We start from the raw sequence: 24,766 nt of genomic DNA on the forward strand, positions 1-24,766 counted from the left end.
TCCTGTGACTTTGTCAAGCTTCAGGTGGCGGCTGGCAATCTGTCATTTCTTGCCTTGCAACTGCATGACTCCAATCCTTGCCTTCACTGTCACAGGCTTTCTTTCCTGTGTGTATATATCTAAATTTCTCAACTCTTATGAGAGTGCTAGTCCAGTATGAGATAAAATAAGCTCATACTAAATTAATTACATCCACAAAGACTCTATTTCCAAATTTAGCCACATTCATAGGTACTAGGAGTGGAAACTTGAACATATCTTTTTGGGGGCTGCAATGCAACCCACAACAAAGTTTTTGTTAAAACCAAAAAATCATAAAATAAGAGCACCAAGGTTTGAGATGCAATTTGTCCTCACCAGAACTCGTGTTGACATTTGAACTCCCAGGTGGCAGTATTGGGAGATGGGGCCTAGTGGGAGGTGTTTGGGTCTTGGGGGTGAGTCCTTAATAAATGGATGGTTTCCTGCCAGGGTGAGTGATATCTCCCTCTCACAGGGACAGATTAGTTCCCATGAAAGCAGGTTGTTAAAAAGAGTCCAACTTCCTCAGTTTCTCTCCCTTGCCATGTGATCTCTTTGCACCTGCCCCTTTGCACTCCCCTTCTTTCCATCATGAAGCAGCAGAGGTCCTCACCGGCCCAGAGGATGCCAGCTCCATGCTTCTTATTCTTCCTGGCCTGCAGAACAATAAGCTAAATAATAAACTTCTTTTCTTTATAAACTACTGAGCCTCGGGTATTCTGTCACATCAACACAAAACAGCTAAGACAAAGTGTTTCTCTTACTATACAGTAGGACCTCAATCTAGATTTTTTTCAGCTTTATCTTATGGAAATTTCTTAAGGTTTCTGGCCTGCTGATGGCATCATTTTTTGTTCTCTAGCCCTGCTGCAGATGTTTTTAATTTTTGTTTGGGCATCTTACATGGAATTCGGGTAGAAAGGAGGAGAGTTAATTTATGCATCTAAAGCATCTTAAAGTGAAATAAACAGTTATTTCACAGACTTTCTTAACAATTCACTTACTGATAAAATTAAGTGGAATTAATAATGGATACTAGTAAAGAATAGTGATACTATGGCTCTCCGATCCTATTTGTCAGAAGACATCCGACATGTTTTCTTGGTTGTTATGGTCATGGGCTCCACTATAGAAAAAGTGCAGACACACCATTTTTATGGGAGAAATCATCATTCAGCTTGTGAGCAATGTGACATCATCTTTTGACACTGAGGAAAGGCTAAATGGCAAGATGAATTTTAAAATGAAAAATGAAAACAATTCAACAAAGGATTGGGTGGTTTGCAGCAGAAGAAATGAGAAAGGTGGAAGAAGAGAAACCATTTTCTATTGTGAAACATGCAAGAGGAAGCCTGGACTTCATCTTGGAGATTGCTTCAAGAAGAATCACACTCAAAAAATTATAAACAAAAATAAACAAAAACATTTTATTTTTTGTCACCTGAAATAGATAATAAAATCATCAAGTGACTTCATACTTGTTTTCTTCTTTTAAAACTGAAGAAGAGGCCAGGTGCAATGCTTACACCTGTGATTCTGGCACTTGAGGAGGTGGAGGCAGGTGGATTGCTTGAGCCCAGGGGTTCAAGATCAGCCTGAACAAAAAATGAGACCTTGTCTCTACTAAAAAAAAGCAAAAATCAACTGAGCATTGTGGTGAGCACCTGTAGTCCCAGCTACTTGGGAGGCTGATGCAGGAGGATGGTTTGAGCCCAGGAGCTCAAGGTTGCTATCAGCTGGGCTGACACCTGGCACTCTAGCCTGGGCAATGGAGTGAGAGTCTAGGTAAACAACAAAACAAAACAAAACTATAGGATAATTACAAGTAATCCACCATCTTATTTCTTGCCCAAAATAAATAAAATCTGGGGAGTATGCGGATGGCAGAAAAATTGGAATAGATAAGAAAATACAAGTAAAATGACCAATGCTGTCAAGAATCTCTGCCCTGAATCATCTGTCACTGAGTAACAGCTCAAGGCATATTCACTCTCTCCACTGCAGAGTGGTCCTCCCCAGATAACTTGCTTAGTTGCCTAGTTTAGAAAATATCTAGAGTGTTTCTCAAAAAATGTTTGTCAGTAAAACTCAAAAGATAATGTGTGGTGACATTTTCTAATTCTTCTTGCTGAAGGGAAAAGGGAAGCTTTGAGGCACAGGTTGAACTTAGGAAGCACTGTAGAGTCAGCAGCAGAGATGGGGAAGGTCTGGACATGGGGAGAGGTGAGGCCTGCCTAGGCACTATACATCAGCTAACTCATTTAATCCTCACATAAGTCTGCAAGGAGGGTGGTATTAATTCTGTTTTTAAAGATGAGGAACCAGGCTTAAAGGGGTTAATTTCCCCAAGGTCATATAAAAGGTAAGGGAGGGGAGATTGATTGCTACTGAATAAGCAAATGTTGGGCTGAACAATGAGGTAAGGGTTGCCTACCTTAGATTCAGCTTTGGAGTCAGACACACTTTTTCTTCCAGTCTTGCCTTTGCTGAGTACCAATTTGCAGAGCAACTTAGAGCACTTGTCTTCTCTGAAAAATAACTTATCTTAACTTATCTGAAAAATGGGAATAATAATATCTACCTTGATGGGGTTAAATGAGACGAAATATGTGATATTTCCTTCAGAAGAACATTAGTTCTCTTCTGCACCTTTCTGCACCCTACAAGGAGAAATGCCCCTGAGGGTTTTCTGACCTGTCTAGATTTATTGCATTGATGATAGTTTTCTGTTTGATCGATGCAATAAACTTTGCATGCATTTTCCAAGTCAATCCTTGTTAGGAAAGACCAATCCCCACCCCATCACTCTGGTAGATGAAGAAATTTTCTCCAAAGGACTGAGAAATCTTCCCAAGGTCACAGAGCTCCAGCTGAGGCTGGGCTCCAGGTCACCTGACTTCTGATTAAGGTGCAGTCCCTCAGCATCATATTTGCTGCATGACAAAGTGAAAGCTGGAACAAGCTGCTGTGACATCAATTTCAGGTTGAGTTTCTATTGACCTGTTAGTTGTCTACTCCTGACCGAGTGATCAACTATCCCACCCTTTATGTGTACAGTGTGGGGTTTCAATAAACAGCCAGGTAGAGACTATCCATCAGAGTCAACTGCTATGTGTTTGGAGGCCTTCTTGGAGACAAGATTAGGAAAGAAGCAACATGACCCACAATCCATAAGCTGAGAAGCAGACTCACATAACATTTGAATTGTCACACCATGAAGACTCAGCTACTTAACTTGGAATATTGGTAAATTATTAAAAATAATGAGGAGCAAATCAAAATTATCTAAGATTTACTATTCATCATTATTTGACCTTGCACACTCAGCTTTCTACGTTATTTAATTTCTCTCTATCCTTCTTACTCTGTCACATGTACGTACACACAGAGTCATTCTCAGGTTCAGATTTGCTGGTGTAAATTTATCTTGACTTCCACAGTAAGCAAGGCAAATGTTAAATCCTTCTCTCCATTTAAATTCAAATCAATAATTTTTGAGAGCCTTAATACTAAGAGAAAAGCTCCAGAGTAATGCTCAGTTAAAATGCTGCACAACCCGCCTCATTTCCATCCCAATATCTTAAGCTCCTGACTGCTGAACCTTATGTAGTGGGAATCCTTTGCTTACTATTCTCAACATGTACAAGCTGCGTGATCAGCTTCTCAAACATGAGTCGTGCTTTATGCCAAGGTGATCTCAGGCTATTATACACATTAGACAGATTTTGCATATAGAAAGAATAAATCTTATGACCCTAAAATCTTTCCCTCATAATCAGTTTTCTTTCCTATAACTGCATATCTCTGAAGTCTATCTGGGGCTTTATGGCAACAAATAAGTTAATATAGAAGAGAAAACAGATGGGCTTGACTGCATTCTGGGATTTTTATAAAATAACTCATTCTGCAAAGTGTAAGTAAGGTTTTGTCTACAAATTCCCCAAAGGAGTGAATAAAGAATGGGTATTTGGGTCCCAAAATAACAAAGAACAATAATTAAGGTTCCAACAAACAAGCAGCCTGAGAATCCAAGCACTGACTTTCCAAATGCTAGAACCAGAATGATCACTAACTCAACTTATGATCTTGCACATGTCAGTTAACAGCTCCACAATGGGTTGGAGTTTTCATATGCCTCACAGGTTTGATAGAAGAATATCTATTCAAAGTGAACATGTTATTTTTATTAGCCACTGGAGAGTTTTGTCCCTTGTCCTAAAGAAAAGACGAAGGCTCAGTTCAATTAAAAAAAAAATTCTCAACATCTGACCACCTATGTGATTCAGGAATATTTTGAAGGGGTATGCCAGGGGTGAGATGGAGGTCAGATAGGAAGGGAGAAACCCCAAACACCCAGACCATCTGAGAACTGTTACACAATGGGCCTTTGAATATGTAACTGTATCTCCTGACCATTCTCCTCCCACAGCCCTAAACTGAGCTGTATAGAACACGGTACACACCTAACAGTATACATCTAACCCCTAACACCTATACTGAGATTAAGATGGGGCAAACAGATACCCCTCCTCTTCAGATACTTTCTGTATCCTAGAAATTTGGAATTAAGGAGCAATGGGCCTCATCATACATTGCTGGTAGGAATGTAAAGGTATAGCTACTATGGAAAACAATCTGGTAAAAAGTTAAATATAGAATTATCATTTGATTCAGCAATTTTATCCCAAGGTATATATCCAAGAGAGTTGAAAAGAAATGCTTCCACCAAAACTTGTACACAAGTTCATATTACAGTCTGATATCAAAGCAAGAGAAGGATACTACAAGAAAATTAAATTACAGCCAATATCCTTGCTGAAGATAGATGCAAAAATCCTTTAAAAAAAATACCAGCAGGGCGGCGCCTGTGGCTCAGTGAGTAGGGCGCCGGCCCCATATGCTGAGGGTGGCGAGTTCAAACCCAGCCCCGGCCAAACTGCAACCAAAAAATAGCCGGGCGTTGTGGCGGGCGCCTGTAGTCCCAGCTACTCCGGAGGCTGAGGCAAGAGAATCGCTTAAGCCCAGGAGTTAGAGGTTGCTGTGAGCCATGTGACGCCACGGCACTCTACCCGAGGGCGGTACAGTGAGACTCTGTCTCTACAAAAAAAAAAAAAAACAAACCAGCAAACCTAACTTAACAGCATATCAAAAGAATCATTCATCCAGCTCAAGTGGGATTTATTTTTGTGATGCAAGGATGATTCAACATATGCAAATCAATACATATGGTATACCACACTGAAAGAATGAAGGACAAAACCATATGATCATCTCAATAGAGGCAGAAAAAAAAAATCGACAAAATTCAAAATCCTTCATGGTTAAAAATTCTGAATAAATTAGGTATAGAATTGTGCTTTAGTACACCAAAGGCCAAATAGCACAGCTAACATTATACTCAACAGTGAAAAGTTTAAAGTTTTCTTCTAAGATCAGGAGTAAGGTAAGGATGTTCACGTCTATCCAACCTAGTACTGGAAGTTTTGCAAGAAAAATAAATACAAAACATCCAAGCTGAAAAAGAAAAAGTTAAAATCCCTATTTGCAGATGGCATGATCTTGTGTAGAGAAAACCCTGAAGATTCTACTAAAACACTGTTAGAGTTAATCAACAAATCCAGTAAAGTTGCAGGATACAAGATCAACATAAAAATATCAGAAGCATTTTTTTATACATGAACAATAAACTATCCAAAAAAAAAAAAAACAAGAAAACAATCCCATTTATAATAGCATAAAAATAATTAGAAATCAGTGTAACTAGGGAAGTGAATGATCTGTACACTGAAAAGTATGAAACATTGATGAAAGAAGTTGAAGAAAATACAGACAACTGGAAATACACCCTGTGTTCATGTATTGGGAGAATTAATATCACAAAAAAACCCATCTACCCAAAGCAAGCTACAGATGTGATAGAATCCCTGCCAAAATTTTTCATAGGAAAAATAATCCTAAAACTTACATGAAACCAAAACACTCTGAATAGCCAGAGCAATCATAAGTAAAAAGAATAAGCTGGAAATATTATACTATCAGATCTCAAAATCTACTAAAAAGCTATTGTAATCAAAACAGCATAGTACTAGCATAAAAGCAAATACTTACACAAGTGGAATAGAGTAGAGAGATCAGAAATAAATCCATACATTTTGTGTCAACTGATCTTTGACAAAATACCAAGATTATGCAATGGGGAGAGGACAGTCTCTTCAATAAATTGTGAGCTGGGAAAACTGGATATCTGTAAGCAGAAGAATGAAATTAAATCCTATCCCACTCCAGATACAAAAATCCCAACTATAAATAGATTAAGGGGTTAAACATAAGGCCTAAAACTGTAAAACTACTAAAGAAAACTGCAAGTTGAGTCCATTGATCTTGGAAAAGATTTCCTGACTGGGACTCCCAAAAGCACACACAACAAAGGCAAAATTACACAAAGGGAACTGAATCCATCAAAATAAAAAACTTCTTTTTCTTTTAAATTATTAAATCATAGCTGTATACATTAATGCGATCATGGGGCACCATATACTAGTTTTATGCACAATATAACGCATTTTCATCACACTGGTTGACAAAGCCTTCCTGGCATTTTCTTAGTTATTGCGTGAAGACAATTATATTCTACATTTACTGAGTTTCACATGTATCCTTGTAAGATGTACCACAGGTATAATCCCACCAATCACCCTCCCTCCGCCCATCCTCCCCTCTCCCTGCCCTCCCTTACCCCCTTCTCCATATTCTTAAGTTATAACTGGGTTATAGCTTTCATACGAAAGCCATAAATTAGTTTCATAGAAGGTCTGAGTACATTGGATACTTTTTCTTCCATTCTAGAGATATTTTACTAAGAAGAATATGTTCCAGCTCCATTCATGTAAACATGAAAGAGGTAAAGTCTCCATCTTTCTTTAAGGCTGCATAATATTCCATGGTGTACATACAGCACAGTTTATTAATCCATTCGTGGATCGATGGGCACTTGGGCTTTTTCCATGACTTAGTAATTATGAACTGGGCTGCAATAAACATTCTGGTACAAATATCTTAGTTATAACGTGATTTTTGGTCTTCTGGGTATATACCTAGTAGAGGAATTATAGGATTGAATGGCAGATCTATTTTTAGATCTCTAAGTGTTCTCCAAAGATCTTTCCAAAAGGAATGTATTAATTTGCATTCCCACCAGCAGTGTAGAAGTGTTCCCTTTTCTCCACATCCACGCCAACATCTCTGGTCTTGGGATTTTGTGATGTGGGCTAATCTTACTGGAGTTAGATGGTATCTCAAGGTAGTTTTGATTTGCATTTCTCTGATGATTAAAGATAATGAGCATTTTTTCATATGTCTGTAGGCCATGCGCCTGTCTTTTTCAGAGAAGTTTCTCTTCAAGTCCCTTGCCCAGCCTGTGATGGGATCACTTGTTCTTTTCTTGCTTATACATTTGAGTTCTCTGTGGATTCTGGTTATTAAACCTTAGTCGGAGACATAAATATCTTCTTGCAAATATCTTCTCCCATTCTGAGGGCTGTCTGCTTGCTTTACTTACTGTGTTCTTGGCTGTACAGAAGCATTTTAGTTTGATCAGGTCCCAGTAGTCTATTTTTGAAGCTGCTTCAATTGCCCGGGGGTCCTCCTCATAAAATGCTTGCCCAGACTGATTTTTTCAAGGGTTTTCCCTGCACTCTCTTCTAGTATTTTTATAGTTTCATGTCTTAAGTTTAAATCTTTAATCCAGTGAAAGTCTATCTTAGTTAATGGTGAAAGGTGTGGGTCCAGTTTCAGTCTTCTACAGGTCACCAGCCAGTTCATTCAGCACCATTTGTTAAATAAGGAATCTTTTCCCCACTGAACGTTTTTAATTGGCTTGTGAAAGATCAAATAACGGTATGTAGCTGGATTCATCTCTTGGTTCTCTATTCTGTTCCAGACATCTACCTGTCTGTTTTTGTTCCAGTACCATGCTATTTTGATCACTATCAATTTATAGTATAGTCTGAGGTCTGGTAGTGTGATTCCTCCTGCTTTGTTCTTATTTCTGAGTAATGTCTTGGCTATTCGAGGTTTTTTCTGATTCCATATAAAATGAAGCATTATTTTTTCAAGATCTTTAAAGTATGACAGTGGAGCTTCAATAGGGATTGCATTAAAATTGTATATTGCTTTGGGTAGTATGGACATTTTAACAATGTTGATTCTTCCCAGCCATGAGCATGGTATGTTTTTCCATTTGTTAATGTTTTCAGCTATTTCCTTTCTTAGAGTTTCATAGTTCTCTTTATAGAGATCTTTCATGTCTTTTGTTAGCTAAACTCCCAAATATTTCATCTTCTTTGGCACTACTGTGAACAGAATAGAGTCCTTAACTGTTTTATCAGCTTGACTATTGTTGGTATATATAAAGGCTACCGATTTATGAATGTTGATTTTGTAACCTGAGACGCTGCTGTATTCCTTGATCAGTTCTAAGAGTTTTGTAGTAGAATCCCTGGTGTTTTCCAGATATACAATCATATCATCTGTGAAGAGTGAAAGTTTGATCTCTTCTGAACCTGTATGGATACCCTTGATTGCCTTTTCTTCCCTAATTGTAATGGCTAAAACTTCCATTATAATGTTAAAGAGCAGTGGAGACAAGGGGCAGCCTTGTCTGGTTCCTGATCTGAGTGGAAATGATTTCAGTTTAACTCCATTCAATACGATATTGGCTGTGGGTTTGCTGTAGATGGCCTCTATCAGTTTAAGAAATGTCCCTTCTATATCCATTTTCTTCAGTGTTCTGATCATGAAGGGATGCTGGATATTATTAAAAGCTTCTTCTGAATCAATTGAGAGAATCATATGGTCTTTTTTTTTTTTAATTTGTTTATGTGCTGGATTATACTTATAGATTTACGTATATTAAACCCCTTGAGACCCTGTGATAAAACCAACTTGGTCCTTGTATATACTTTGTTTGATATGTTGCTGGATTCTGTCAAACTAAAGAACTTCTTCACAGCTAAGAAAACAATCAACAAAGGGAAGAGATAACCTATGGAATAGATGAAATATTTGCAAACCATACATCTGATAAGGGTTTAATATCCAAATAGGTATAAAGAATACAAAAAACTCAATATCCGGAAAACAAACAACCTAATTTAAAAATGGGCAAAGGACCTGAATAGGCATTTTCTAAAAGAAGATACAAATGGCCAACAAGTATATGAAAAGGTGCTCAACATCCCTAATCATCAGGGAAATGCAAATTAATACCACAATGAGATATAGTCTATTATCATAATTACTATTATCCAAAAAATGGAGATAATAAGTGTAGGAAAGGATGTAGAGAGAAGGGAACCCTTTTATACTGTTGGTGGGAATGTAAATTTGCACTACCATTATGAAAAACAATTGGAGATTCCTCAAAAAATTAAAAATAAAACTATGATATGATCCAGCAATTCCACTTCCGGGTGTAGCCAAAGATAATGAAATCAGTATGTCAAAGAGGTAGCTGAATATCCATGTTCATTGCAGCATTATTTACAATAGCCAAGATATGGAATCAAACTAATATCCTATCAATGGATGAATAAAGAAAAAGTGGTGGCTTGGTGCCTGTAGCACAGTGGTTACAGCACCAGCTACATACAGAGGCTGGTGGGTTCAAGCCTGGCCAGGGCAGCTAACCAACAATGACAACTACAACAAAAAATAGCCGGGTGTTGTGTCAGGTGCCTGTAAGTCCCAGCTACTTTGGAGGCTGAGGCAAGAGAATCACTTAAGCCCAAAAGTTTGAGGTTGCTGTGAGCTGTGATACTACAGCACTCTACCAAGGGCGGCACAGTGAGACTCTGTTTCAGAAAAAAAAAAGAAAGAAAGAAAGGAAGGAAGGAAGGAAGGAAGGAAGGAAGGAAGAAATGGTATGTGTATACAATGGAATTCTATTCAGCTTTAAAAAGAAGAAAATCCTGTCATTTGTGACAACATGAATGAATCTGTAGGATATTATGCTAAGTGAAATAAGTCAAGTACAGAAAGACTAATACTGTGTGCTCTTGTTTATATGTGGAATCTAAAATCATAAAACTCATAAAAGCAAAGAGTAGAATGGTGGTTACCAGGAGCTGGGCAGTGTAGATGGGGGTAGGAAATGGGCAGAACATTGGTTAAAAGATACAAAGTTTCCATTAGACAGGAAGACTACATTCTGAAAATCTATCGTACAACAGTGACTATAACTAATAATTATATCAAGTATATTTGAAAATTACTAAAAGAGTACATTTTAAACGTTGTATCACAAAGATGCTAATTCCATAAAGGTAATGGATATGTTAATAATTAGCTTGATTTAATCATTCCACAATATATATGTATATCAAAATGTCACATTATACATATAAATTCATAGTTTTCCCATTTAAAAATAATTAAATAAATAATAATTTTTTTTTTTTTTTTTGTAAAGACAGAGTCTCACTTTATCGCCCTCGGTAGAGTGCCGTGGCGTCACACAGCTCACGGCAACCTCCAACTCCTGGGCTTAGGTGATTCTCCTGCCTCAGCCTCCCGAGTAGCTGGGACTACAGGCGCCCGCCACAACGCCTAGCTATTTTTTTGTTGCAGTTTGGCCGGGGCTGGGTTTGAACCCGCCACTCTCGGTATATGGGGCTGGCATCCTGCTCACTGAGCCACAGGCGCCACCCCAATAACAAATTGTTTTAAAACACGATGTTCATGGCAGCATTACTGATATGCCATAAAATGTACACAACTCAAATGTCTATCAGCTGATAAATGGATACACAAAATGTGGTCTATCCATAAGTGGAATATTATTTAGTCATAAAAAGCAATAAAGTACTGTTACATGCTACAACACAGATGAACTCTGAGAATTAAGCTGAGTGAAAGAAGCAAGACACAAAAGGCCATATGTTGTACCATGCCATTGATAAGAAATGTACAGAAAAGGGAAATCCATAGAGACAGAAAGTAGGTTAGTGATTGCACAGAGTACGCAGGTGGCAGGCAATTGGGACTAGGTGTGTAGTCCACATCACCCCCAATTGGGGGTGATGGAAATATTCTGGAATCTGGACAATGTAATGAATACACTTATCACTGAAGTATACACTTTTAAATAGTGAATCTTACATGAAGTATATTCCAATTTTTTTAAATTGCTATATTTAGAAAAAAGCAAAGAGATTTAGTAAGATAGCTTTGGGCTCTATCTAGACTAACAACATCTTATAACTCAGACACAGAAGGTACCATCGAAGAGGGCACCCATGATGAGCTATATACAAGCCAAGAATATTAGTTTGCCAAGAAAATAGAAGGAGCAGATACAAGACAACTCGCAACCCCAAGGAGGGCAAAGCTCTCCAAGTCCTAACATGGATTCTTGTTGAGTTCAAGCTGAATGTCCTGCCTTTGGGTAGGTACGCTTGTACCTATTTAATAGAATCCTTGTTTTCATTTGAGCTGGTAAGAGACAGTTTCTGAGGCTGGGGGCAGTGGTTAACTCCTATAATCCCAGCACTCTGGGAGGCTAAGGCAGGTGGATTGATCATGTAAGCTTAGGAGTTCAAGACCAGCCTAAACAAAAGTGAGACTCTGTCTCCACTAAAAATACAATAAATAAATAAAGTAGCCAGGCATAATCCCAGCTACTCAGAAGGCTGAGGTAAGAGGATTGCTTGAACCCAAGAATTTGAATTTGCTGTGACTTATGATGATGCCATGCCACTTTACCCAGGGTGACAGAGTGAGACTCTGTCTCAATAATAAAAAATAAAAAGGATGATCCTTTTGTAGTTCATAAACATGATGATTGCGTTTTCACACACATGCATAAGATGTGCCTCCCAAAATCTTGTTACGACGTCAGTACATTACCCGTCTGACGTGAAAAAAACATTAATAACATTAATAATAAAATAAATAAAAATAATAAATATTAATAATAAAATAAATAAAAAAGAGACAGTTTCTGTTACTTGGAACCAAACAACCCCTAAGACAAACACCAGGTACATGGTAACCCATTTAAAATACTTGTTTCCCTCCCATCCCCACCAAGAATGTCTAGATTTCATTTTCTGGGTTTCTCAGAACATCCATATGAACATTAAAAGACCCTTAAATGCCAAATATCTGATTCTACAGAAGAAAAGAAAGCTTTACCTTGGGCAGCTCTGAGCCCCACACATGGCAGCAGCTTAGGGTAGCATATATCTAACACACAACAGGTATAGAAGGGACAGGAAATGCTCATCTCATCTAACTCCTCAGTCAACCCAAGGACCACACCCCTCCCCTTCAGAACAGCTGCAAGTTGCCCAGAGAATTCCTCTAAAGTTTTTCCCCTCCACCCTGAGGTATCCTTATTTCTCACTAAATGCCTAAATGGTTAATGGTGGGGAAGACAGTTGGCCAAATCTAGTAGAGAGGATTGGCTCTGTCCTTTCTTTTATAATCACCTACATAAGATCTTAGCTTTTCTCCCCAAATAAAAAGTACTGTGATATATGATAGGAGACAGACCTGGTGAATTCCCTCCCTAATAGCATCTATGAAAATTAACTTTCATTGATTTGTCATTAAAATTCTACATCCATAACTACTTTGTATAACAATATTCTTGGTAAGGCTGATTTTGAGTCATGAGCTGGCAGCTGCATAGGTACATTTATAGAAGAGAGCGCTATCTTTTTAAAGATTCTGGGGGACACCTAAACTCAGCATCACTATTTATCCTAAAGATTATAATCTCCGCATCTTCCAGAGACACATTTCACAAAAACCAACACTTGCAAAATTAGGATGTTGCCTGTGAGGTCTTTGGACCTTGGCCTAAAACTAATTTGAATAATTATATTTCATTCCACCCTGAGTCAGTAGAGGTCTCCGAGTAGAGGTCTCAGCATTTGCTACATGCCAGTAAAGTGTTTGCTGCTATAAATAAACAGAGTTAACAATCTAATTAACTATAGGAACTGGCAAGATGAACACTCCATTCAGAGAGAAAGAAAGATGACAATATTTTTAAGGTCTGTGAGCACAGAGCTGTCCCTGACCCTAATCCATTAGCAGTTACTGTCAAAGGTCACTCTGTTAACCCTCATTTTTAAAAACCTCTTCCAAAATCTTCCACCTTTTCTTCCTAGGGGCAAGCATCTCAGCAATAAATATTCTATAATGATACTACAGAACCTTGAGGCCCCCAGGGATAAGACATTACTGGATAAGCATGTGTCACTGTCATTCTAAACACTTCCACCCACTGATAGTGCACAGCCCTTGGACTTGCCATCCTCAGTGACCAAGCCCTCTAAATCTAGTAGCCAGGCAGGAAAAAAATTCTGCCATTGCAATTTTTTCATTACCGTGCTCAACTCTCATGGAATTCCCATGATGTTTTCATCTACTAAATTGTAAGGAAATAAAATCCAGTATAGAGCAGGCCTCCTTGGACAAAGAGTGTTCTATTAAGTGATTTATAATCTGAAGTTCACAGTGTGGTTTCCTTCTGAGAGTGTCTGAATTTGGTCTACTACTGAATTAAAATAAACATTTTGACAATAGTATGATTTCTGTCCTTTTTTTCATTCGTGTTTCATTTGTGGTAATTGTCTCCCTCTCAATACCTGAATACCAAGCCAGTTAGTCTGTGACCTCATTGCTTATTCAATGTTTGGCCTTTATAGAGTGTCTTAAGACAGGATCTTTATTGTTCATGCATTTATTTATTTATTTATTTTTTGTCACCCTCAGTAGAGTGCTGTGGCATCACAGCTCACAGCAACCTCCAGCTCTTGGGTTGGGGTGATTCTCTTGTCTCAGCCTCCCAAGTACCTGGGACTACAGGCGCCTAGCACAACACCCGGCTATTTTTGTTGCAGTTGCCACCGCTGTTTTAGCGGGCCAGGGCCGGGTTCCAACGTGTCACCCTTGGTATATGGGGCCGGTGCCCTACCCACTGAGCCATAGGCACCACCCTATTGTTTGTACATTTTTTAAATGCATACAGCATCCCAGTGGCTAGGAGCCCAAGGTCTAGGATCCATCTCCACATTTGGCCTTAAACAATGTATTTCTCTCCTTTCTTACTGCCAAGACTCTCTATGGAGTAGCTCATATCTGTTGCCTGGACTTCTACATTTAATGCTATGTCAAACGCCACCAATGGTGTCTTAATGACAAAACTTCATTTCAATTTTCATTTTCGTAAGGCTCCCTTCCCTTGGTTCAATTACTATCCTTTTGATTTCCCTTAACCTTGGTGCTAAGGTTGCCAGATTTAGCAAATAAAACTTAAATTTAAAAGTTAAATTTGATTTCAGATATTATAAAATGTATTTTTATCCTAAAAATTATTTGCCATTTACCTGAAATTAAAATTTAACTGGGTGCCTTATATTTTACATGACAATCTTACTTGGTGATAAAATACCTCTGCCTCTTTTCCTCCAGGATTTGGTGTGTCCCCCTCTGAATTTATCTTTTCTACCAGGCCCAATCACCATATTACTTCTAAATCACCTCTCTCCTTCCTCTGAACTCCCTTAACATATTCAGCAGTTTTATATGCTTCCTTGTCACATATATCTCTTCCATTGTCTTAAATTATTATTTGACTTTTTCGTGTGTTTATTATTTGTCACTTACACATGATTTTAAGTTCCTGGAAGACAGAAAGAATTCTTTTTTTTATCTCAAAGCCATGGCTTCCATAGGTGGACTGTCAACAGATGTAAGAAATTCTCAGTCTTTGTTTTCTGAGTAGCAATGATAAAAATGATCATCAAAATGATCTCTTACATTTTTATGTGATGCTGCCTGGAACTCCTACTACTACATTTTCAGTCTGCTCACTCTTCCACTCTCCTGGATGCCGTATCTCTTCCCCCTCCTCACTCTTAGCTGTTGACCTTGCTTCTGACATTGCTGAGAAAACAGAAGCAATCAAACAAAAACTCCATGAGTTCTCACTTGTGTGACAAACAACGTACCGGGGTCTGTACCCATATATTCTGCCTCTGCTTCCATGACAGTGAATCCTCTCTGAGCTCCTTTCTCAAGCTGACCCCTCCCTCTGTGCACTGGATCTCCTCTCACTCATTGCCTCAAGGACATTACTTCAGCAATTTCCCCTTCTATCCCCTTTATAATTAATTTTCTTCTTTCTAAGAGATTATTCCCATTAGCATGCACTAGTATTTCCCCTTTCAGTGAGCAAATAAACCAACCCCCTCTTGACATCAAATTACCCTTCAGTTATCACACTATTTTCCTGCCTCTTTTACAGCAGAGCTTCTCCAAAGGGTCTATACTTTATCTCCACATCCTCTCCTACAGTTTTCTCATGAACCCATGGCCTTCAGGATTTTGTCTCATCTCCACCTAACACTGCTTTTGTCAAAATTACTTATTACTTCCAAATGGCCATACTAAATGGAAGCAACTTAGTCCTCACCTAATTCAACCAACAGTCAGCAGTATTAATTGAGTTCTGCTTTAGCATTTGCCCCTTTCTTTTCTGTGTAATGAGTTTGAAACATTCTGGCATCTTCTCCCAGGTTCTGGATCACCACTCCCATTTGATTTTCCTCATGCCTCACTGGCTGTTCCTTCTCAATCTCTTCTGCTTATTGCTTTTCATTTTCCTGACCCTGGAAAGGAGAAATGTTCCAAGGCTCAAACCCAGAACCAATTTTTTTTTTCACCTCAGGTGATCTAATAGACTTAAACACTTTCTATATACTAGCAATTCTAAATAATTTATTTCCAGCTCTGACCTTTTCCCTCAATTCCAGGATTCATATGTCCACTTGGGTATCCAGCAGATAGAAGTTTGTGATAAATCTTGAGTTTAAATGCCCAAAATTAGAGGGGGGTAGAGACAAGATGACTTACTAAAGCCAGCTTTCCACAGAGGCTCCCGTCCAGAAAGAGAGTTAAAGGACAGAAATTTAGCAAGTAACGTGGCAGATTAGAGCGGCGCCAAGAGAGAAGGTTGAAGAACGCACATCAACCCTGCTGAGGTGAGCTGTGACCCCAAGGATACAAACAAAAGGTACAAAATCCATCACCAAGTAGATGGGAGTCTCCTCCCCCATGAGAACAGCTCAGAGTACCCCATAAACAAACAAGCAGAGTTCAAAAGTCCCCCCATTATATTCCATGGGAAAGACCCTCTAAAAACTGGACCTACTTCCCCTTACTAGGGTGCCATGGTGCTCTCCTGCCAGGCATAAAATTGTGTGAAACTGTATATGTTCTTTACCTGCAATTCTGAGCTCCCAGAACTCCCCTCCACTCTCACTCTCACTATGAGGTCTGGAGGCCTGTTGCCCCATGAGTACATATTCTTGGGTGTTTTCTTGAGAGGTGTGGACAGGGCATGGACTACTGCTGGCCAGTGCTGATTCCGCGGCACAGGAGTGAAGAGAGGATGGTCAGCTGAGAGGGAACCATGCTGCAGTGGCAGTGCCCTGAGGTGTAGAGCAGCAGCCATTTTTGGCAACAATAGGGCTCACCCCTGGATATTCCGAACTCACACCCCTTGTCTCCCTAGGCAACCAGAGGAGGCTGGGCATCTTCTCATGTAGCAACCACTGTGGAACAGATCTGGGCCTGAGGCGCAGGTTCTGGGAACTCAAAACAGCATCTCTTCGGCAGGGGTATTTATCAGAGACAGAAACAAATTCCTGCAAAGTTGTTCTGTTCTGTCAGTAACATCAATCATGGGCAGGGCTAGAACTGAGTGAACACCCCCGAGCCTCCATCAAGTGCCCTCACCTCCCCCTGCTGGATAGAGGCAGAGAGCAGGTGGCCTGGCTGAGCAGATATAGATTTCCTTCTGATTCAGGCAGGTGCAAACCCCTGGAGTATCTGCTCATTGGAGGCAACTGGGTCACAGCCCTGAGGGGTTCTCAGTGACTGGGTGACAGAGGTGCAAGGTGGGGAAAGAGGCATCAACATTCCCAGACTAATCCATTTGCTGGGTGGGTCCTCCTGACCTCACGGAGCGCAGAACCAAGTCATATTTGAGCTGTCAACAGACCCCTGCGATCTAGTTGCCAGAGACCTTTTAAACTCTTCCACCTGAGACAGGTGCTGACTGAGTCAATTTATTTGGACCTTTTGAACTGAGCCAATCGCCCAAGCACTATCCAAGTGGTGCCCTGGGTGTGTGGTTGTAGGAAGATTTGATTTTGATTTTCCTTTTCTAATTGTTGCCTATGGGGGGTGGGATGACTTAATTTCTGGTATTTCTCCACAGCTGAGACTTCAACCCAGAGAAACCGTTTCACTAGGGTCGGACAGAGACCAGATGAAAACAAGACAGAGCCATTTAGCCCCACCACACCAAGCAGGTCCCCACTTTCTCAGGCCATAGCACTGTACAGGTCCTCAGCAAAGTGCCACAGGAAAAGGTACAGACACCAGTCTCAGCTTTTGGGCAAAGAGCTGGTTAATCATTACTCCTGGAGCCCCAAACCCAGCTTTTCTTTATCCACTCATTTAGTCAAAAGGTGTAAAATAATCATGGGTGGAATCAGTGGAAAAACTCTGGTAACATGAATCACCAGAGTAAATCAACCACCCACCACCCACCCCAAGGAAAGATATGGCATATGTAACTGAAGATCCCATTCATAAAAAGATGGCCAAGATGTCAGAAATCGAAATCAGAATTTGGATTGCAAACAAGATTAATAGAATGAAGGAAAACTTGGAATTAGAAATTCGAGGAGCAATTCAAAAGTTGTCTCAAGAATTCAATGAATTTAAAGAGAAAACCACCAAAGATTTTGACACTTTGAAGCAAGAATTTTCAGCCCTCAAAGATTTGAAAAATACAGTAGAATCCCTCAATAACAGAGTGGAGCAAGTAGAAGAAAGGACTTCTGACACTGAAGACAAAGCTTTTGAACACTCTCAAACTCTCAAAGAGGAAGAGAAATGAAGAGCAAAAATGGATCATTCTCTCAGAGAGCTCTGGGATAATTCAAAGAAGGCTAATATCCGCCTCATTGGAATCCCCGAAAGTTTGGGCGGCACCTGTGGCTCAAGGAGTAGGGCGCCGGTCCCATATGCCAGAGGTGGCGGGTTCAAACCCAGCCCCGGCCAAAAAAAATCACAAAAAAAAAAAAAAAGGAATCCCCGAAAGTGATGAAGTGGCTTCACAAGGCACAGAGGCTCTTCTTCAAGAAATTATGAAAGAGAATTTTCCAGACATGCAAAGAGATCCTGAAATTCAGATAGCAGACAGTTTCAGAACCCCAGCACGACTCAACCCGAATAAGACATCCCCCAGGCATATCATAATTAACTTCACTAAAGTTAATATGAAGGAGAAAATTCTGAAAGCAGCCAGATGTAAGAAAACCATAACCTACAAAGGGAAGAATATTAGAATGACTGCAGATCTCTCTGCTGAAACCTTTCAAGCTAGAATAAGATGGTCATCAACTTTTAATCTCCTAAAACAAAATAACTTTCAACCCCAGATCCTGTATCCAGCTAAACTGAGTTTCATTTACAATGGAGAAATTAAATACTTTAATGACATTCACATGTTGAAGAATTTTCTATAACCTAACCAGGTCTTCAGGATATTCTCAGACTTATCCTCCATAATGACCAGCCCAATCCTCTACCACAAAAGTAAACTCACTCAGAAACCTTTGATTAAGCTCCAACTTCCACAGTGGTGAAAGGATTAAAAATGTGCACTGGACTTTCAAAAAAACTGGTTCCTAAAATTTTACCAAACTTATCAATATTCTCCATTAATGTGAGTGGCTTAAACTGTCCTCTAAAAAGGCACAGGTTGGCTGACTGGATACAAAAGCTCAGGCCAGATATTTGCTGCATACAAGAATCTCATCTTACCTTAAATGATAAATATAGACTCAGGGTGAAACGATGGTAGTCCATATTTCAGGCAAATAGAAATCAGAAAAAAGTAGGTGTTGCAATTCTATTTGCAGATACAATAGGTTTTTGTTTTTGTTTTTTTGTTTTTTTTTTTTGGCCGGAGCTGGGTTTGAACCCGCCACCTGCAGCATATGGGACCGGTGCCCTACTGCTTGAGCCACAGGTGCCGCCCAATACAATAGGTTTTAAGCCAACAAAAGTAAGGAAGGATAAGAATGGTGACTTCATATTTGTTAAGGGTAATACTCAATATTATAAGATTTCAATTATTAATATTTACGCACCCAACCAGAATGTGCCTCAATTTATAAGAGAAACTCTAACAGACATGAGCAACTCGATTTCCTCCAGCTCCATAATAGTCAGAGATTTTAACACTACTTTGGCAGTGTTGGATAGATCCTCCAATAAGAAACTAAGCAAAGAAATTTTAGATGTAAACTTAACCATTCAACAATTGGATTTAACAGACATCTACAGAACATTTCATCCTAACAAAATTGAATACACATTCTTCTCATCAGTCCACAGACCATCCGCCAAAATTGATCACATCTTATCTTATGTCACAAGTCTAACCTTGACAAATTTAAAAGAATAGAAATTATTCTTTGTGTCTTCTCAGACCATCATGGAATAAAAGTGGAACTCAGAAACAACAGGAATCTGCTAATCATACAAAAATATGGAAACTAAAGAACCTTATGCTGAATGATATCTGGGTCATAGACGAGATTAAGAAGAAAATTGCCAAATTTTTGGAACAAAATGACAATGAAGACATGAATTATCAGAACCTCTGGGATACTGCAAAGGCAGGACTAAGAGGGAAATTTATAGCACTGCAAGCCTTCCTCAAGAGAACGGAAAGAAAGGAAGTTAACAACTTAATGGGACATCTCCAGCAACTGGAAAAGGAAGAACATTCCAACCCAAACCCAGAAGAAAAGAAATAAGCAAAATTAGAGCAGAATTAAATGAAATTGAAAACAAAAGAATTATACAACAGATCAATAAAACAAAAAGTTGTTTTTTTGAAAAGTTCAATAAAATAGATAAACCTTTGGCTAACCTAACCAGGAAAAAAAGAGCAAAATCTCTAACTCACCAATCAAAGCTAACAAAGACGAAATAACAACAGACTCCTCAGAAATTCAAAATATCCTTAATGAATATTACAAGAAACTTTATTTTCAGAAATATGAAAATCTGAAGGAAATTGACGAATACTTGGAAGCATGTCACCTTCAAAGACTTAGCCAGAATCAAGTGGAAATGTTGAACAGGCCAATATCAAGTTCTGAAATAGCATCAACCATACAAAATCTCCCTAAAAAGAAAAGCCTGGGACCAGATGGCTTCATATCAGAATTCTACCAAACCTTTAAAGAGGAATTAGTACCTGAATTACTCAACCTGTTCCAAAATGTAGAAAAAGAAGGAAGACTACCCAACACGTTCTATGAAGCAAACATCACCCTGATCCCCAAAGCAGGGAAAGACCCAACAAGAAAAGAAAATTATAGACCATTATAACTAATGAATATAGATGCAAAAATATTCAACAAGATCCTAACAAACTGAATCCAGCAAGACATCAAACAAATTATACATCATGACCAAGTCAGTTTTATCCCAGGGTCTCAAGGTTGGTTCAATATATGAAAATCTATAAGTATAATTCACCATATAAACAAATTAAAAACAAAAGACCATATGATTCTCTCAATTGATGCAGAAAAAGCTTTTAATAATACCAATGCTGGTATAGAAGGGACATTTCTTAAACTGATAGAGGCCATCTTTAGCAAACCCACAGCCAATATCGTATTGAATGGAGTTAAATTGAAATCATTTCCACTCAGATCGGGAACCAGACAAGGCTTTCCATTGTCTCCACTGCTCTTTAACATTGTAATGGAAGTTTTAGCCATCACAATTAGGGAAGAAAAGGTGATCAAGGGTATCCATATAGGGTCAGAAGAGATCAAACTTTCAGTCTTCACAGATGATATGATTGTATATATAGAAAACACCAGGAATTCTACTACAAAACTCTTAGAAGTGATCAAGGAATACAGCAGCATCTCAGGTCACAAAATAGACATTCATAAATCGGTAGCCTTTATATATACCAACAATAGTCAAGATGAAAAAACATTTAAGGACTCTATTCCATTCACAGTAGTGCCAAAGAAGCTGAAATATTTGGGAGTTTATCTAACAAAGGACATGAAAGAGCTCTATAAAGAGAACTATGAAACTCTAAGAAAAGAAATACCTGAAAATGTTAACAAATGGAAAAACATACCATGTTCATGGCTGGGAAGAATCAACATTGTTAAAATGTCCATACTACCCAAAGCAATATACAATTTCAATGCAATTCCTATTAAAGCTCCACTGTCATACTTTAAGATCTTGAAAAAATAATACTTCATTTTATACGGAATCAGAAAAAAAAAACTCAAATAGCCAAGACATTACTCAGAAATAAAAACAAAGCAGGAGGAATCACGCTACTGGACCTCAGACTATACCATACACCGATAGTGATCAAAACAGCATGGTACTGGCACAAAAACAGAGAAGTAGATGTCTGGAACAAAATAGAGAATCAAGAGATGAATCCAGCTACTTACCGTTATTTGATCTTTGACAAGCCAATTAAAAACTTTCAGTGGGGAAAAGATTCCTTATTTAACAAATGGTGCTGGGTGAACTAGCTGGCAACCTGTAGAAGACTGAAACTGGACCCACACCTTTCACCATTAACTAAGATAGACTTTCACTGGATTAAAGATTTAAACTTAAGGCATGAAACTATAAAAATACTAGAAGAGAGTGCAGGGAAAACCCTTGAACCAATCGGTCTGGGTGAGTATTTTGTGATGAGAACCCCCACCCCGGGCAATTGAAGCAGCTTCAAAAATAGACTACTGGGACCTGATCAAACTAAAAAGCTTCTGCACAGCCAAGAACACAGTAAGTAAAGCAAGCAGACAGCCCTCAGAATGGGAGAAGATATTTGCAGGTTATGTCTCCAACAAAGGTTAATAACCAAAATCCACGGAGAACTCAAACATAAACAAGAAAAGAACAAGTGATCCCATCACAGGCTGGGCAAGGGACCTGAAGAGAAACTTCTCTGAAAAAGACAGGCACACAGCCTACAGACATATGAAAAAATGCTCATCATCTTTAATCATCAGAGAAATGCAAATCAAAACTACCTTGAGATACCATCTAACTCCAGTAAGATTAGCCCACATCACAAAATCCCAAGACCAGAGATGTTGGCGTGGATGTGGAGAAAAGGGAACACTTCTACACTGCTGGTGGGAATGCAAATTAACACATTCCTTTTGGAAAGATCTTTGGAGAACACTTAGAGATCTAAAAATAGATCTGCCATTCAATCCTATAATTCCTCTACTAGGTATACACCCAGAAGACCAAAAATCACATTATAACAAAGATATTTGTACCAGAATGTTTATTGCAGCCCAGTTCATAATTACTAAGTCATGGAAAAAGCCTAAGTGCCCATCGATCCACAAATGGATTAATAAACTGTGCTATATGTACACCATGGAATATTATGCAGCCTTAAAGAAAGATGGAGACTTTACCTCTTTCATGTTTACATGGATGGAGCTGGAACATATTCTTCTTAGTAGAGTATCTCAAGAATGGAAGAAAAAGTATCCAATGTATTCAGCCCTACTATGAAACTAATTTATGGCTTTCATATGAAATCTATAACCCAGTTATAACCTAAGAATATGGGGAAAGGGGAGAGGGAGGGGAGGGAGAGGTGAGGATGGGAGGAGGGAGGGTGATTGGTGGGATTACACCTGTGGTGCATCTTAATGTACATGTGAAACTTGGTAAATGTAGAATATAAATGTCTTAATGCAATAGCTAAGAAAATGCCAGGAAGGCTATGTTAATCAGTGTGATGAAAATGTGTCAAACTGTTTATAAAACCAGTATGATGCCCCATGATCACATTAATGTACATGGCTATGATTTAATAAAAAAAAGAAAGAAAAAAAAAGAATGGAAGAAAAAGTATCCAATGTACTCAGCCCTACGATGAAACTAATTTATGGCTTTCATATGAAAACTATAACCCAGTTATAACCTAAGAATATGGGGAAGGGGGAGAGGAAGGGAAGAGAGGGGGGAGGATGGGCAGAGGGAGGGTGATTGGAGTGATTACACCTATGGTGCATCTTACAAGGGTACATGTTAAACTTAGTAAATGTAGAATATAAATATCTTAACACAATAACTAAGAAAATGCCAGGAAGGCTATGTTAACCAGCGTGATGAAAATATGTCAAATGGTCTATAAAACCAGTGTATGGTGCCCCTTGATTGCATTAATGTACACAGCTATGATTTAATAAAAAAAAATGAAATAAAGAAAGAAAAAAAAAAAAAGAAAATGCCCAAAACTAAACTGGTTTTCCTACCCTTATCCCAAACCTGCTTTTCCCAGAGAATTCACCACCTTAATAACTCGACAAGTAAAACAACTCTCTTTAAACTCCGTTCTGCTTGTTGCTCATATCAAAAACCTGGTAGCCATTCTTGACACATCATTTGGTTTACCTGTCAGTTCTACCCTCAAAATGTACTTAAAATCTGACCATCTTCATCCATACCCTTTGTTTGTCAACTTCCATCTTCATTCTTCTCCCACCTGTTCTCCACACATTAATCAGAATGATCTTTATAAGACTTACCAGGTCATTCCCTGTGCAAAACCCTCCAATGGCTCCCCACTGGAGTAAAAGCCAAAACTCCTGTCATTGGTCTACAAGGCTCATATGTTGGGCCTGCCATAACTTTCTGACCTCAAATCTACCCCTCTCCCACACTGGCTTTCTTGCTGTTTTTTGAAGGTGTCAAGCAAACTTTCACACTTTTTAGTTGCTATTTCCTTAGCCTCAAATAATCTTTCCCTAGATATCCATTACTTCCTTCACAGCTCTGCTCAAAGGTCATCTTATCACAGAAGTCTTTTCTGACTACCTTATGTAAAATAACATCCTTATTTCCCTCTCCCTGATTCATAATCCCCAACCCCAATACCTTGCTTAATATCCCTAACAATTTCTTGTCAGGATAGAAGTTTGTTTTTGTGCTACCTGTCTCCCCCACTAGAATATAAGCTCTACCTGGACAGGAATTTGGCACACTTAGACCCATACCTAGCACCTGGAAAGTATTCAAGAAACATTTTTTCTGGCTATAAATGAATAGTTAGAACTGTTATATGTCATGGATTAATCTTCTCTCAACCAAAGTATTCTAAAAGGTTCACATGTTTAAGTGTCAGAAAACAAAGATTCATTCATCCCTTTATTCATTCAACAAATACACTTTGAACATTTATTATGGAATTAGTGCTTTGCCAAGCACTGTACAGTGGAGCATATAGAGTGGAGAGCAGAAGTCCTGTCCCTGGGACTTACCAGCCCTGTTGCTTTTGGTGAATAAACAGCTTCTCTAAATTTTGCATTAATCAGCAACTTTAGATCAAGAAAACTATCCACCTTGTAGGACGATTGGGTAGAACATATATGACAGATGTTTTTATCTGAACCTGTTTTGTAAACATTCAAGTCCTGCAGAAATTTAAGTCCTACATAAATTTAAGTTATTACTGATCCTCATAACAACTTCATGCAGCATATGGCAATATTTTTACAGTAGTTTCATTTTTTTAATTAAAAAAAAATCTCAATGGTTGAATGATTTCCCCCTCAATCACAGAGCT

At 38.7% G+C, this 24,766-nt stretch overlaps 1 non-coding gene across 1 annotated transcript; it reads left to right on the plus strand.

Moving 5' to 3' along the window:
- Positions 1-11,832: 11,832 nt before the first annotated feature.
- On the plus strand, positions 11,833-11,935 carry LOC128595262 (small nucleolar RNA U13). Its single transcript, XR_008382900.1, has one exon. It is a non-coding gene; the product is annotated as a small nucleolar RNA U13 (small nucleolar RNA).
- The last annotated feature ends 12,831 nt before the right edge of the window (positions 11,936-24,766 follow it).

This window comes from Nycticebus coucang, chromosome 9, assembly GCF_027406575.1.
Source record: "Nycticebus coucang isolate mNycCou1 chromosome 9, mNycCou1.pri, whole genome shotgun sequence".
NCBI lineage: Eukaryota > Metazoa > Chordata > Mammalia > Primates > Lorisidae > Nycticebus > Nycticebus coucang.